At 40.0% G+C, this 14,318-nt stretch overlaps 1 protein-coding gene across 9 annotated transcripts in view; it reads left to right on the forward strand.

The window, feature by feature from the left end:
- The window catches only part of TMTC1 (transmembrane O-mannosyltransferase targeting cadherins 1), a 290,900-nt gene that overhangs the window by 34,107 nt on the left and 242,475 nt on the right, over positions 1–14,318 (forward strand). The window lies entirely within an intron of this gene.

The raw sequence follows: 14,318 nt of genomic DNA on the forward strand, positions 1-14,318 counted from the left end.
TTCAGATTGCTGTTGTTACTCTTCTGTGTAGTCCCTTAAAACTCCCTCTTTCTGCAGTCTTTGTTTCCAGTTATTCTTGCCTTTGCCTATGTTTGTTTTTTTATCTTGCCCCATTCATTCATTCTTTTGTTCATTCATCAATAAATATCTGTTGAGTGGCTGACAAGTGCCAGGCATGTTCTAGGCACCAGGAGTGTCCTGGTAAATAAGAAAGACAAGGTCCTTGCTCTTGTGTAGCTTTTCTTCTAGTAGAGGAAGGTAGACAATAAATAATCAACACTGAATGAACAATGTGAGTGCTCAGAAGAGAGTTAGGCAGGATGTGATGGAGAGTGATGGCTTAGCCTGGGGGCATTTGGGTTGGTTGGCCAGGGAAGGCTTCCGAATCCTCCTGAATGAGGTGAATTGCCAGTGAAGATGTGCAGGGATCCGGCAGTGGGTTCCAGGCTTGAGGATCATAGCAAATTGGGAGGAGAAGGGGTGAGGGCAAGGAGGGGGCAGGGCACAGGTGAAGGGCTGTGCTGGCTGTGGAAGCAGATTTGGATTTTATTCTGAGGGGAATGGGAAGATACTGGAGTTTGTGTGTGTGTGTGTGTATATATAGACAGTTATGATAACATTTCTTTTAAAAACGTTCCCTCTGGCCTCTTCGTGGTGCAGGCTGTTGGGGGCAATCATGAAGGAGGGAAAAGGGTTAGGAGGCTTTCACACAAGCTGAGTGACGGAAAGGGGGTCTTAGCTGAGAGTCATGGAAACTGCAATGAAGAGATGAGGTGGATTTGAGATACATTTCTGATACAGACCCAGTAGGACTCGCTAATTAATGTTTGTGATGATGGGGAGAGGGAAAGGAAGGAAACAAGGATTTCCAAGTTTGTGGCTTAACCAGGTGGGTGGATGGTGGCATTAGTTACTAAGTGGAAAAATTAGGGGAGTAATAGATTTTCTGGGGGTTGGGGAGAGAATAAAATCATAATAATGCATGAAATTCCCAAGGAAAAGGGAAGAGGAATAAAGGGTTAAAACGCTGAGAAAATCTGGCCATTTTTGTTGAGGGCCATGGAGGGAAAGAAGGTGAAACAATTGGGGAAATTGTGAATTTTTTAAATGGAGGCTAAAGGAGTACAGAGATCACTGGAGATGTTTAAGGTGGGACAGAAGCTAGGCTGCCATGTGACTATGAACTTGGTTAGGGCAGGTTCATGCCAGGGTGTCTCATAGATGTGTTGCCAGCTCCTGTCACAGTGTCTGGCCAATAACAGCTGCTTAAATATTTGTGACATGGATCAGTTGATGAGTGGATGATAAGGAAGTGTTGGAAATTAAGCATAGATGGAACATTTTCAATAAATTTGCCAATGAAGAAATGGGGAAAAGGTTGTTAGTGGGAGGAATGTTCATTTTTCTTTTCAGACGTGTGTGTGTGTGTGTGTGTGTGTGTGTGTGTGTGTATATCCTTAGATAACCTGTAGAGAGGAGAGATGAATGATGCTGGAGCAGAAAGGGTAAGATGAAATATGAATTCCTCTGGTGTGCTGCTAATTGTTTAATAACTGGCTCTCCAAAGAACGGGACTCCTGATTTGTAGTGTTTGCTAATGTAAATACTCCCACTGTGGCTGATTTCAAGCTACAAGTGTGACTTCACTGACCATGGAGTTGTGAGAGCTGTCATAGTCCGCCATGATGCCATGTTTCTACCAGACAGATGCAATAGACATAAATAACCTCAAAAGCATAGATAATAGCAAAGTGAAGCAAAAAGCCAACTCAAGAGTAGTGAGCTTTGAATATGTACTACCTTGTTTAAAATATGACATATTTAATTTTAAGTTTATTTACTTGAATTTTTAATAATGGCTGTTTTTTAAGTAAGCGACTTGTAAAATTCGTAAAAATTTAACAGTCAGCTCTTCCAAACCAGTGTCAGCCAGTTCCAGCACACCAGTGAGAAGGTCCCTCAGGAGGGGGAAGAAAACTTTCTATTATCCAACTACTATGTACCAGAAAGGGGGCTAGCATGTCCCATATGTTATTCTATCCAACCACTGTGGTATCTCTTTTAGGGTAGATATTGTAACCCCCATTGCTATGAAGAAACTGAGGCTTAGAGGTTAAAAAACCTTGTCCAAGTTCACATAGTAAGTGGTAGGGTCAGGATTGGAACCCAGACTGTTTGACTCCTAAACTTGTGCTTTGACCATTTACTGTGCTCTAAAGCCCAGAGTCCAGAGCGAGGGCTAAGCTTTGGGAAAGAGGCAGGGTGCTTGTTTGATTTCTATGTGGAGCTGGCCTCTCCATTGAACTCTCAGCAGGTACAAAGATTCTTGTAGTCATCTCGGGTTCCACAAATGAGACACCTCTTGGCTTGCTTCAGTATGGGGTATTGGTGCTAATACATTGAGCTAGGTGACATGCTTTGTAGATTACTTTTTCATTTTTTTAACCTCAGGTAGCAGGCTATTTTAGAAAGAGTGATGATTAGAGAGCAACAGATAGCACAGCTGGAATTGGGCCGGATTCTCACTAAGTTAATGTATTTATGGCCCTGGACCATCTTCCCCCAGTGGAAAGTTGTCATATATGTTTTCTCTTTGGAAAACAAAAAACAAAAAACGGTGTCATACCTTTGAGTATATATTTGATTACTGTTACAATTACTTTTGAAAACTGTGCTTGTACTTTTGTCAGAAGGTGATCAGGTAAAGCAAATAAAAGTTGGAAGAGGCAACGTTATCATAGTTCTTAAGATCTCTGACTCTGCAGACAGAGTGTTTAAATCATGGCTCTATCACTTACTTGATCCCGGACGAGTTATTTGATCTCTGTGAGCCTCAGTTTTCTCATCTCTCAAAGGGGGAAATGCTGGTTGTCAGGACTAAAAGCATTTGTACATGTATAAGCATGTAATTGGTGCCTGGCATACCGTGGCCACTCAGCACATGGAAGCCAGCAGCGTCATTATTATTAGTTTAGTATTCTGAATATTATTTTCCCCGTATGGGTTTCTGAACACCAGGATGCATTATGAAAATGCTGAACCTGCAATATACAGGCAAGGAATGAGTTTGTGTGCGATTTTTTTGTTGTTGTTCAACTTCAAAACTATTAGGACATAGTCATATGGGATGCATTGGTGTGAGGTTGACAAGAATTGGGCTAAATGTTATCAGGCAAAATATTGTTTTCAGAAGTTATCTAATACAGGGAAAAATCTAAGCCCAGGAAAAAATCCTACTGCAGGTCATTTATTTAGTTTGCCTATTTTTATGTGACTTACTGATTGACTTATGGGTAGAAAGTATAATGAAAAGCCTAGAGTTGAGAGTACCTACTCTAGAATCAGATTACATTTTAGTTGATGCTTCTTTTACTGAATTATTCCATGGGAAATGAGAGATGTTTTGTGTGTAAACATCCCCCAACATCTTAAATACATCAAATTCATGCACACAGGGAAACACTTTCCCTTTCACATTACAAAGCCCAGTGAATTCTAAATGAAATCTTATCTTCATTCCATATTATATCAAGTATATACACACCTATATATGTATAGTCATTCTTCATATATACTTGATTGGTTTCATATTTAAATGACAATGACCACAATAGGCATTGAAGACAGTTCTTGGCTCAATAAATTCTTGGACATTTCCTCTTTCCTCTGCTACCCTTCAGGGTATATTATGGATCATTCATTCATTCAATACTGTTTACTGAGCACCTACTATGTGTCAGGCACTATTTTTGGTGCTGGAAATATGGCAGTGAAAGAAACAAAGTCCTATCCTTATAAAACTTTATGGGATGATGATCATGATATTTCTACATAAAACGAACTCCTTTTCTACTTTTGTGGGCGAGATAATGGTTAGATTTTCATTTCAGTGGCTCTTAAAAGTTTTTTCCTGTAAATACCTTGCACATAGGTGTACAAATAAAAAAACTAAAACGAGTTTAGGACTAGAGAACAGTTTGGCACTAAAGTGAATTATAAGATAATTAAATTCAAGAGACATAGGGAGGCATATAAATATTTTGACCTTCAATGATAAAATGGGTAGCTGATCTTTTAAGTGTCATTTTTATGTTTTATTGCTGTAGACCTTGCATCGTACTCTTTTTCCCCAAAGTAAGAAATGCTGTGCAAATTAAACTCCTGAGGTAGGCTTTTGAACTTTTATGTCACACGTTATGATTCTATGAGTAGGGAAAATGTGTTCCAGATTATTAACAGCCTCGTACCATCTTTGAGAGAAACCTAGTGAGCTAGTGATATGAGATTTGCAGGTGACAGAACAAATCTATGTTGAAAGCCTGTATTATTGATGAATAATAACTGGGTTCTCTTTCTCCCCTTTATACATCATATTCATTGATTGATCTCAGATGAGCCATTTTCAGTCTCATTCAGCTGCTGCTTTCAAAAATGAAATGACTGAATAAGAGGTGTGCAGTTAACTGATGGGTCCACACAGAAAATACATGTAACAGTTAAAAGTGAAGTTTCTAGGTTCATATTTTTTTAATAAATCCCACATCCCTCATTTTAAAATCTCTTAAAATATAAACCTCAGTGATGCACGTTAGAAACACAAACCACCTCGTGGAAGCAGATATGAACCAATATCTTACTTTAAAGGGTTGTTGCAAATTTTTAATTGCTGCTAATAGCTTTTTCCTTGCTTCCCTTGCTTTGTGTATAAATAAGCTGGTCCACATTTCACTATGGAATTCTCTCTTCAATGGCATGCATAGTTAAGTCTTTAGATGTAGTTTTTAGGTGACCGTATTCAGATCACTGTGAGTTATTTCCAGGAGGTAGGAGCATGATAGTGGTAGACCCAAGAAAGCAATAACTTTTAGACTGAACTATATAATGACACTGACCAAACTAACCAGTATAATTAAAGTTATGTATTGTTAAACAACTTTATAACTGTTTATACTCAGGGTCCTGTCGTTCAGACACAGTACCCAAATTATATCTTTCCTAATCTTTATCCATATGCATTGCTGAGCTTTTTCCCTTCTTCAGCTTCTTTCTTTCTTTTTTTTTTTTTTTTTGATGGAGTCTCGTTCTGTTGCTCAGGCTAGAGTGCAGTGACGTTATCTCGACTCACTGCAACCTCTGCCTTCTGGGTTCAAGTGATTCTCCTGCCTCAGCCTCCCGAGTAGCTGGGATTACAGGTGTGCCACCATGCCTGGCTAATTTTTGTATTTTTAGTAGAGACAGGGTTTCACCATGTTGGCCGGGTTGGTCTTGAACTCTTGACCTTGGGTGATCTGCCCGCCTTGGCCTCCCAAAGTGCTGGAATTAAAGTCGTGAGCCACTGCTCCTGGCCTCGTTTCTTTTTAATGTAGTGAATTGACCATCGTTTTTGCTAAGACCCTGTGCCCTTTGGTGTTCTGGGACTACAGGCACACTTGGTGAATGTTAAGGCACTGCAGAAGGGAGGTGGTTGATTACTGCAGGCAAATGACCTCCTATAGAGAAGGAAATAGTTTATTGAAAAGGGTAAATGAATGGTGGTGTTTTGCTATAGGTGTGACAGAAATGGCAGGAAATGTGTTTTAAAAAATAAAAAAAATTAAAGTTGGGCACTGTGGCTCACGCCTGTAACTCCAGCACTTTGGGAGGCTGAGGTGGGAAGATCACTTAAGTCCAAGAGTTTGTGGCTGTAGTGAGCCATGATCACACCACTGCACTCCAGCCTGGATGACAAAGCAGGACTCTGCCTCTAAAAAGAAAAAAAAAAGTTAAGTACAAAACTTATTTTCAAAAATAAACTTTGTCAGTTAGTGTTAAAAGGCTTTTTAATTATGAACTGTGTTTATTGGAATAGTGTCATTACTGTGCCTTTAATGTTCTTTGGTGGGTTACTTACTCAAGCTGGTTTCCCAGGTCTCATTAAAGTAGCTTTTTTTCAAATATAGAACTTGCCAGAAAAGTGTTTTCTTTGATGGCTAGAGGATTTGAAGAAAGATTTTTGATTTTTCTATTACTGTTTCTTAACCATTAATTGAGAGGGATCTTATCCCTTTTTAACCAGACCCAGAGTATGTGGTAAAGCAGGAACTACCTTTATGAGTTCATCTGAAAGCTTCTTGGAACTCCACATTGGTTCCTGAACTGAGCTCAGCACTAAAGTGGATCATTTCAACAAAGTGCTTGTTGGCTTCATTCAAAAGTTAGCACTAAAAGCTTCTTCTAAATAAATCACATGCTAAGGAGGCAAAAATTCCTTTTAATTTATGGGTAGCAGTTGATAGTTTCTTTTATTTTATTATACTTTAAGTTTTAGGGTACATGTGCACAATGTGCAGGTTTGTTACATGTGTATACATGTGCCATGTTGGTGTGCTGCACCCATTAACTCATCATTTAGCAGTTGATAGTTTCTAACTGCTGACAGTCCCTGGTTCATTCTGCTTCATCTTGATTGGGTATCGGTTCTTGGCAATATTTGATCCCCTGTGAATTTCAGTCAGTGGATGATAAGCTCTTTCCTTTCTCAGTGTAGAGTAATCAAGCTTAGGCATCTGCCTTCCAACTGGATGCACAGGGACATATGTTGAAAGAGAACGCTATCAGAACGTAGGCATTTCTGGTTGGCATGCAATTCCATCACTGTCACAACAGGCTGTTGAAAGAGGATCTCGGGTCTCATGACTTTCTATCAGCTCAGCAGACACCATATGGAATACTCAACCCCTGGCCTGTGTGGGTAAGAGAGTGGCAGCTGACCTCAAGGCCACAGAACAGCTCTCTTCTTTTGCAGAACACAGCTAGTGCTCTTACCGTGCTGCAGGGAGTTAGCTGCTGATATCTTTGCCTTTTTAGTTAATGCTACTATCAACCAGTTTAATTTTTTTCTCTTCCTCTTTTTTAATGTAACCTACTGATAGATTGTGGAGGGATTGTAATAAAAGCTGTATCAGTTCATCTTAACATTGTAAACACTCAGGGGATATATAAATAATTTTTTCATGAGAACATTATTCTATGCTAGGTAATATATCATTGTGATTTCAGATAATTTGGTGGGCTTTCCACGTTGTTGCTTGGAAAATTGTCTGGCACATGTTTTGATCTGGTACTATGTATTGTAGACTCAATATGACAGAACCTTAAAAATATACATGCTTAAATGAAATTTTTCTTTTTTCAAAAATTGAAGAGGTTTGGAAGGACATTTATCCTCAGAAGAAAACCAGAATTTTAGAAGTGGAAATGATTTGAAAATTCTCTTAAAATTCAGAAGCAAGCATGATGATTGTGATTTTCATCATGATCAACATTATGAGTACCACTGTAGCACTTCCCAATGGCCAGGAACCATGCCTCAAATTTTACAGATGGCTTACAATTTTGATTCTTACGAAACCTATGAGGTTGGCAGTGTACATTACCAGTAAAGAACATGGACTCCTACCAGAGTGCCTGGGCTCCAATTCTGCCCCCACTGCTTACCAGGCATATGATCTTTTACAGATTGCTTACACGCTCTGTGTCTCAGTTTCCTTGTGTGTACCACGGCAGAAGTAATACTAATACCTATCCCATGAGATTATTGTGAAAAACAAATGAGGTAGTACATGAAACAGCTTATGATAGCTCTTAATTGTGGGTTTTCATAAATGGTAGTGCTAGGATTTAACTCCCCTCTCCCATGTTTATTTTATGCGAAAGCCAATGTGGAAGAATTACTGTTTAGAAAGCTTTTCTTTTTACACCATTCACCTTTTCTTTGCTGTGTTAATGAAGGAAAGTTGTATAGTCTTTGTTTGACTTTATGGTATGTGGTTACCTCATTTTATGAGCTTACACTATTTTAGAGGGAAATAGATGATAAGAGAAAAACATTCATGTAGCAATGATGGCCAGTCCATCAAAGTTTAAGAGGATAATAGAATCCTTATGATAACACTTAATTCTTAACTGATGAATGCCATCCTTGTTATGTCTCAAAAGGCACATTTAGAGTTATCCTTAGTTTCTGAGACTAACAGCCGACCTTTTTTAAATTAAAATTTTTTGATGTATTTCGAATGACTATCATCACTTTAAGAAACAAATCATTAGGTTGAAAAGCAAATAATAAAGACTTAATTTACTAGCTTTTTAGATAGATGACCTTATAGTCATATGGGAGGATGTGCTTCATTTTGTAGATTTATGAATTTTTGATACTATTTATATTATTCAAACCATGATGTTTATAACTTTATATATAAGCTTGGAAATGCATATTGACTTTGACGTCACCCTAAGCTACAGTCTTCATGAGCGACCTGTCATTAAAGATTTGCCCTTAGTGATTTAACCTATATAAGTCTTGGTAAAGTGTTTAAAATAAACATAAGTTTAGACTTTTAAGAGCTGAAGGCAATTAATATATATAATTTGGAAAAATAAATAAATAATACAATCAAACCCAAACAGCCAGCCAGAGTTGGATGGAAGGAAGGAATAATGTTTGTGTCTTTTGTTAAGAGCTAGACATGCTCTAGGTAACTAATCAAAAACCAATATATTTCAGTGTTTGAGTGCTAGAGCTTCTGGTTCCTGACAGTAAAGTCTTTATCAGAGATTTTTTTTTTCATAGTTTTCATTTGGCTTCCTTAAGTAATTTTTCTTTGTGACTATGAAAGGAGTGTGATTTTGTGAAAGGAATGATGATTCACACTGCAATTATGATGGAAAAAAGCTTTGATTTTAAAAAGTGGTCTCTTTCATTATAAAACTTCAGTTTGGCTTGTCATGCAGTCAGGGAGAGGTTGTGCATTTATCCCCAATGTAATTTGTTTCTTCTTTATAACTGCCAAGGTTATAAAGGTAAACCATTCAGATAAGTCGAAATTGGGTGCCGATCTCCAGACTTTTCTAAGCAGGAAATGTAGACGTAATCATGGTTGATGACTAAGAGAACAGAATGTCTTGAGCATTAAAACGCTTTTCATTCTCCCTCATTATTGTTTTTGAAAAACCTGAACAATGGAAAGTCACTGATTAGTTTTGGGGTGTATGTGTTTTCTTTTTTAGAGAATAGCTATTTCTCAGGTTGCGCAAGAGACAAAGAAATGAGAGATAGCACAGGGTAGTGCAAGAAGCCTGGCTAGTGGGTGTTACTTGGATTCTGATTTGCGATGTCCCTTGGGCCAATTACTTTAGTTCCCTAGATCTTGGTTTTTCTTATCCATGAAGTGACACAAGGGAGACAAGCTGGTTGGCCTCACGTCATTTGATACTCTCTGGAAAGTCTGTTATCTTCAAACTCTTAAGAACTGTACTGCCAATTTTCCTCTTTTTACATGACCATACTCCATTGGCCTGTGTAGTTAGAAACTGTGTGAGAGTTAGAGGTTGATCCTAAAATGAGATACCATAATGAGAGACTCTTGTGACTACACAGACTTTGGAGGAAATTTTGCTAGTGTTCATTGTCATTTTTCTCTTTTCCTTTTCCATTGTTAATTTTTGGCTACTTAAGTCTTTGGAACTTAGCTCAAATGCAATGATGGAAAATGTCAATATTTAAAAAAGATTAAGTTTTGTGTTTTATGTATTTTGTCTTCAATAATCATAATGTAGTAAAGTTGCGCATTGGCAAACTGATTTTTAAAAGGTGGTTCTGTGATATATTTAATAAACATCTATTAAAAACTTACTCTATATACAAATGTCTTAGGGATCATTTGCTTGCGAGAGCAAAACTTTTAAAAGTTTGTTTAAACAATTTGCAGTATTTGTTAGAAAAATACACTAGACTCTAACAACACTTGAGGACATGTGTTGAACACGGTTTCTGGACACGGGAACTGGCAAGGTCAAAACATTTATATTTTTGCCTCTCTGGGGCTTCGTAGTATCTCAATCGCTTTTTAAAAAATTAATATTGTTTTCCTTTTTCCTTCTTTGTAAAGACTGACTTGGGCCGGGCATAGTGGCTCATGCATATAATCCTAGCACCGTGGAAGGCCGAGGTAAGATCACTTGAGCCTAGGAGTTCAAGGCCTGGCAACATAGAGAGACCCTGTGTTAGTCAGGGTTCTCTTAGAGGGAAAGAACTAATAGGAGATGATATATATATATCTATATATCTATATCTAAAGGGGAGTTTATTAAGTATTAACTTACATGATCACAAGGTCCCACAATAGGCTGTCTGCAAGCTGAGGAGCAAGGAGTGCCAGTTGGAGTCCCCAGACTGAAGAGCTTGGAGTCTGATGTTCAAGAGCAGGAAGCATCCAGCATGGGAGAAAGATGTAGGCTGAGAGGCTAGGCTTGTCTCTCTTTTTCATGTTTTTTCTGCCTGCTTTATATTCACTGGAAGCTGATTAGATTGTGCCCACCAGATTAAGGGTGGATCTGCCTTCCCCAGCCCACTGACTCAAATGTTAATCTCTTTTGGCACCACCCACACAGACACACCCAGGATTAATACTTTGTGTCTTCCAATCCAATCAGGTTGACACTTAGTATTAACCATCACAGACCCCGTCTCCTCAAAATTTTTTTTTTAAATGAGCTAGGCATGGTGGTGTATAGCTGTGGTTTCAGCTACTTGGGAGGCTGGGGCAGGAGGATCACTTGGGCCCAGGAATTCCTGGCTAGAGTAAACTATGATGACACCACTTCACTTTAGCCTGGGCCACAGTGTGAGACCTCATCCCTTTAAAATAAATAGAGAAAGAAAGATGGGGGCTGGGAGCAGTGGCTCACGCCTGTAATCCCAGCACTTTGGGAGGCTGAGGTGGGCGGATCATGAGGTCAAGAGTTCAAGACCTCTTGGCCAATGTGGTGAAACCCTGTCTCTACTAAGAATACAAAAATTAGCTGGGCGTGGTGGTGCGTGCCTATAACCCCAGCTATTCGGTAGACTGAGGCATGAGAATCTCTTGAACCTGAGAGGCGGAGCTTGCAATGAGCTGGGAGCATGCCACTGTACTCCAGCCTGGGCAACAGAGCAAGAAGACCCCATCTTGGAAAAAAAAAAAAAAAGATTGACTTTTTAAAATTTGATGAGTGCAGGACCGCTTCAGTGCCAGTTTCATACAGCCTCTCTGTTCAATTCTCTGTAAGAAATAGACTAGAATTCCTGTGCCCTGACTCAAAATTTTCAAAAAAGAGACTGGTTGGCCCAGCATGGATTAGCTTACATCTTGGTGGGGAAGTCATACAAATAAAAAGATAATTTCACTGAGGATGGCAAGTGCAATGCTAGAAGTATGTACACAGAATTATGGGATCACAGGAGAGGTGACCTTAGCCAGCTTGGGAAGTTTGGCTCAAGCTGAGTCTTAACAGATGAGACAATGATAGTCTCTCCAGGCAGAAAGCATAGCTTGGGCAGAGACACAGAGGTGTGCAACTGCAGAATGCCTCTCTCTCTCTCTGTGTATGTGTGTGTGTGTGTGTACATGAATGCATGTAACTATGAGCAAGCAGCTCAGGGTGTGAGCAGTGGGAGATGAGGTTGGGAAGGGTAGGCAGGAGTCCTGTCATGAAGGAACTTGGGAGTGAAGTCAGAGGACTTTGACCTGCAGATGAAGGTTTACAGGGCAGTGGCAAGCTCATCTGAATTAGATTCCTATGTAGGAAAGTCTGATCATGAGGCCTGATGCAACATATGATTTAAGTGTGAAGATAAGAAAATTCAAAGCATTTGATATTGTTATATTTTTGAGAATGATAAAATGATATTTCTGAGATTTTTATCATAATTGAATCCTGCATATTTGTGAAAGCTCAGTATTTTGTTTGTTGAGGTTGTCTCATATAAAAATGTCTTTACCCATTTTTATAGTTTTGCAGAGTGTTCACATTTAAGAAAAGGTAACAGGAGATTTGTGGGTGCATGTGTTTTCTTAGCCCATGATAGAGGGAAACTGTGTCATGTATCCATACGTGTTATTTGGCTTGAGCCTTCTCAATTGATGATTGTCTTCTAAAGAACAGAAAATAATGGAAACTTCACAGGGTTGACAATCCATTTCTATTATTCATTCAGTTTGCTGAGTTTATCATTTTGATTTCCGGTTTCTAACTAAAATAATCATTTTTTTTCTTATGTGTGTTGTGTCCAAGCAGCTGTTGTATTTTGTACTAGAGCAGATAATTGCTTTTCTTCTTGGCAAAGAAAATGAGCAGATGTGAAGTAAATATCTTTTTCTGGCTTGATCAATTGGAAGCTCTGCAACCTAATATTGACTGCATATTCCTAAGTGATGTAGCAAGTGCAGCTCAATGCGAGACTATAGCTGTTAACTGCTGGGCATTCACTTTGGCCAGACTCTTAGTTTTAGAGCTTGAATAGTGAGAAACAAAGTTCGGTATTCACGTAAGGAAAATAGTATGTTGACTAGAAGGGCCCTGTTGATGGAATTTTTCCCAAAAAATGATTTTAGAATTTCCTTCCTTGTTTACATTTAACAATAAGGAAGCTGTGGCGTGCTCAGGGATTAGGTACATGGATTCTGGAGTCACATAAAATGGGTTTAAGGCCAAGATTTTTCATTTAGTAGCAGTAAAAAGTTCAATTAACTGATTTCCAGATATATAAAATAAGAATAATTAGTAATAATTATTGTAAATGATGTGACATATGTGAAGACTCTAGCATGGGGCCCAGTACAACACAAGCACCCAATTGGCACTTACTGTTGTACCCTAATCTGAAGATAGTCAGTCTTCTACAGTTGGAGAAGAAAGGGGGTGGATAATAAGTTGCCTGTTCAGTAAATCTGTGGTGCTACTTTTCAGTGTCTTGCAAGATTGGCTTCATTATTCATGATCTCTTTCCCATTGGAAAGGAAAAGGGAGTCCCTGTGGAATGCCTATTATAAGCCGGGAGGTAAACAGCGTGCAGCTCATTAACTGTCACCACGCCCTTGGGAAGTAGGTCTTCCTACATGTGGAAAGCAAGGCTCCGGGAGCTCATATCATTCGCTCAGCAGGACACAGCTGGAGAGTGGAAGACCCAGGATGCGAACCCACATCCATCTGATTCCACCATCTAGGCTGCCCCAGGCTGTAGAGGTCAAGCCCTTATGGTGTTTTCTGGAGACATTTAGGAGCAACTTCTAGAAAGAACTGTTGGGAAAGGCAGAAGTCTCCTGGGAGCAGGAATCTGTTTCCCCTTTTCCCTGAGTGGCTTCCCCCTTCCCACCGCCCTTTTTTTATTTTTATTTTTTATTTTTTTGACGGAGTTTCACTCTTGTTGCCCAGGCTGGAGTGCAATGGCGTGATCTGGGCTCACCGCAACCCCCGCCTCCCAGGTTCAAGTGATTCTCCTCAGCCTACCAAGTAGCTGGGATTACAGGCATGCGCCACCAGGCCCAGCTAATTTCGTATTTTTAGTAGAGACGGGGTTTCTTCATGTTGGTCAGGCTCGTCTTGAATTCCGGACCTCAAGTGATCCGCCCACCTCAGCTTCCCAAAGTGCTGGGATTACAGGCGTGAGCCACCACGCCCGGCCACCCCTGTTTTGCATGTTGGGTGCTGCTGCTCTGCCTGGCTCTGAGCCATGGCATCATCGTGTTGGAGAGAAATAGGATGTCTCTGTTCAGAGCACCCGGCTCAGCACTTTTCAGAAAGTCATTCTTCACCTTAAAGTGAAATGTCGGGTGCGACGTGTCACATTTCATCTGTAAGCAGTCTTTAAATACAATTTTTGAAAAGCTCTCTGACGCAGCAGTGAACTAGCTGTTGCGGGATAGAGGCAATCCTGGGCTCCTGATTATTCTGTCTGCCGAGTGTTACGTTGGATGGTTGTGCTGCTCTTCGGTGGAACTGCTTTACGTGTGGCATTTCTGAGACATGGATTGTGTGTGTTATGTGTGTATCTGGTTAAGTATCACTTTGTGGACATTCCAAAGTTAATGCCTCTCTGTGCAAGCCTTTGCTGTGGGCATGCCAGCACAGTGTTGCACGTAGTCATGGTGGCGCACTAGTGAGTCACTAGCTTTTTATTTTTGTTTTTTAAGAGAGAGAATTTAGGCCGGGCCTGGTGGCTTACGCCTGTAATCCCAGCACTTTGGGAGGCCAAGGTGGGCGGATTACAATGTCAGGAGTTTAAGACCAGCCTGGCCAACATGGCAAAACCCTGTCTCTACTAAAAATACAAAAATTAGCCGGGCGTGGTGGCGGGCACCTGTAATCCCCACTACTCAGGAGGCTGAGGCAGGAGAATCACTTGAACCTGGGAGACGGAGGTTGCAGTGAGCCCAGATCGCGCCACTGCACTCCAGCCTGGGCGACCGAACAAGACTCTGTCTTTAAAAAAAGAGAGAGAGAGCGGCCGGGCGCGGTGG

Source organism: Pan troglodytes, chromosome 10, assembly GCF_028858775.2.
Source record: "Pan troglodytes isolate AG18354 chromosome 10, NHGRI_mPanTro3-v2.0_pri, whole genome shotgun sequence".
In the NCBI taxonomy this organism is placed as follows: Eukaryota; Metazoa; Chordata; class Mammalia; order Primates; family Hominidae; genus Pan; species Pan troglodytes.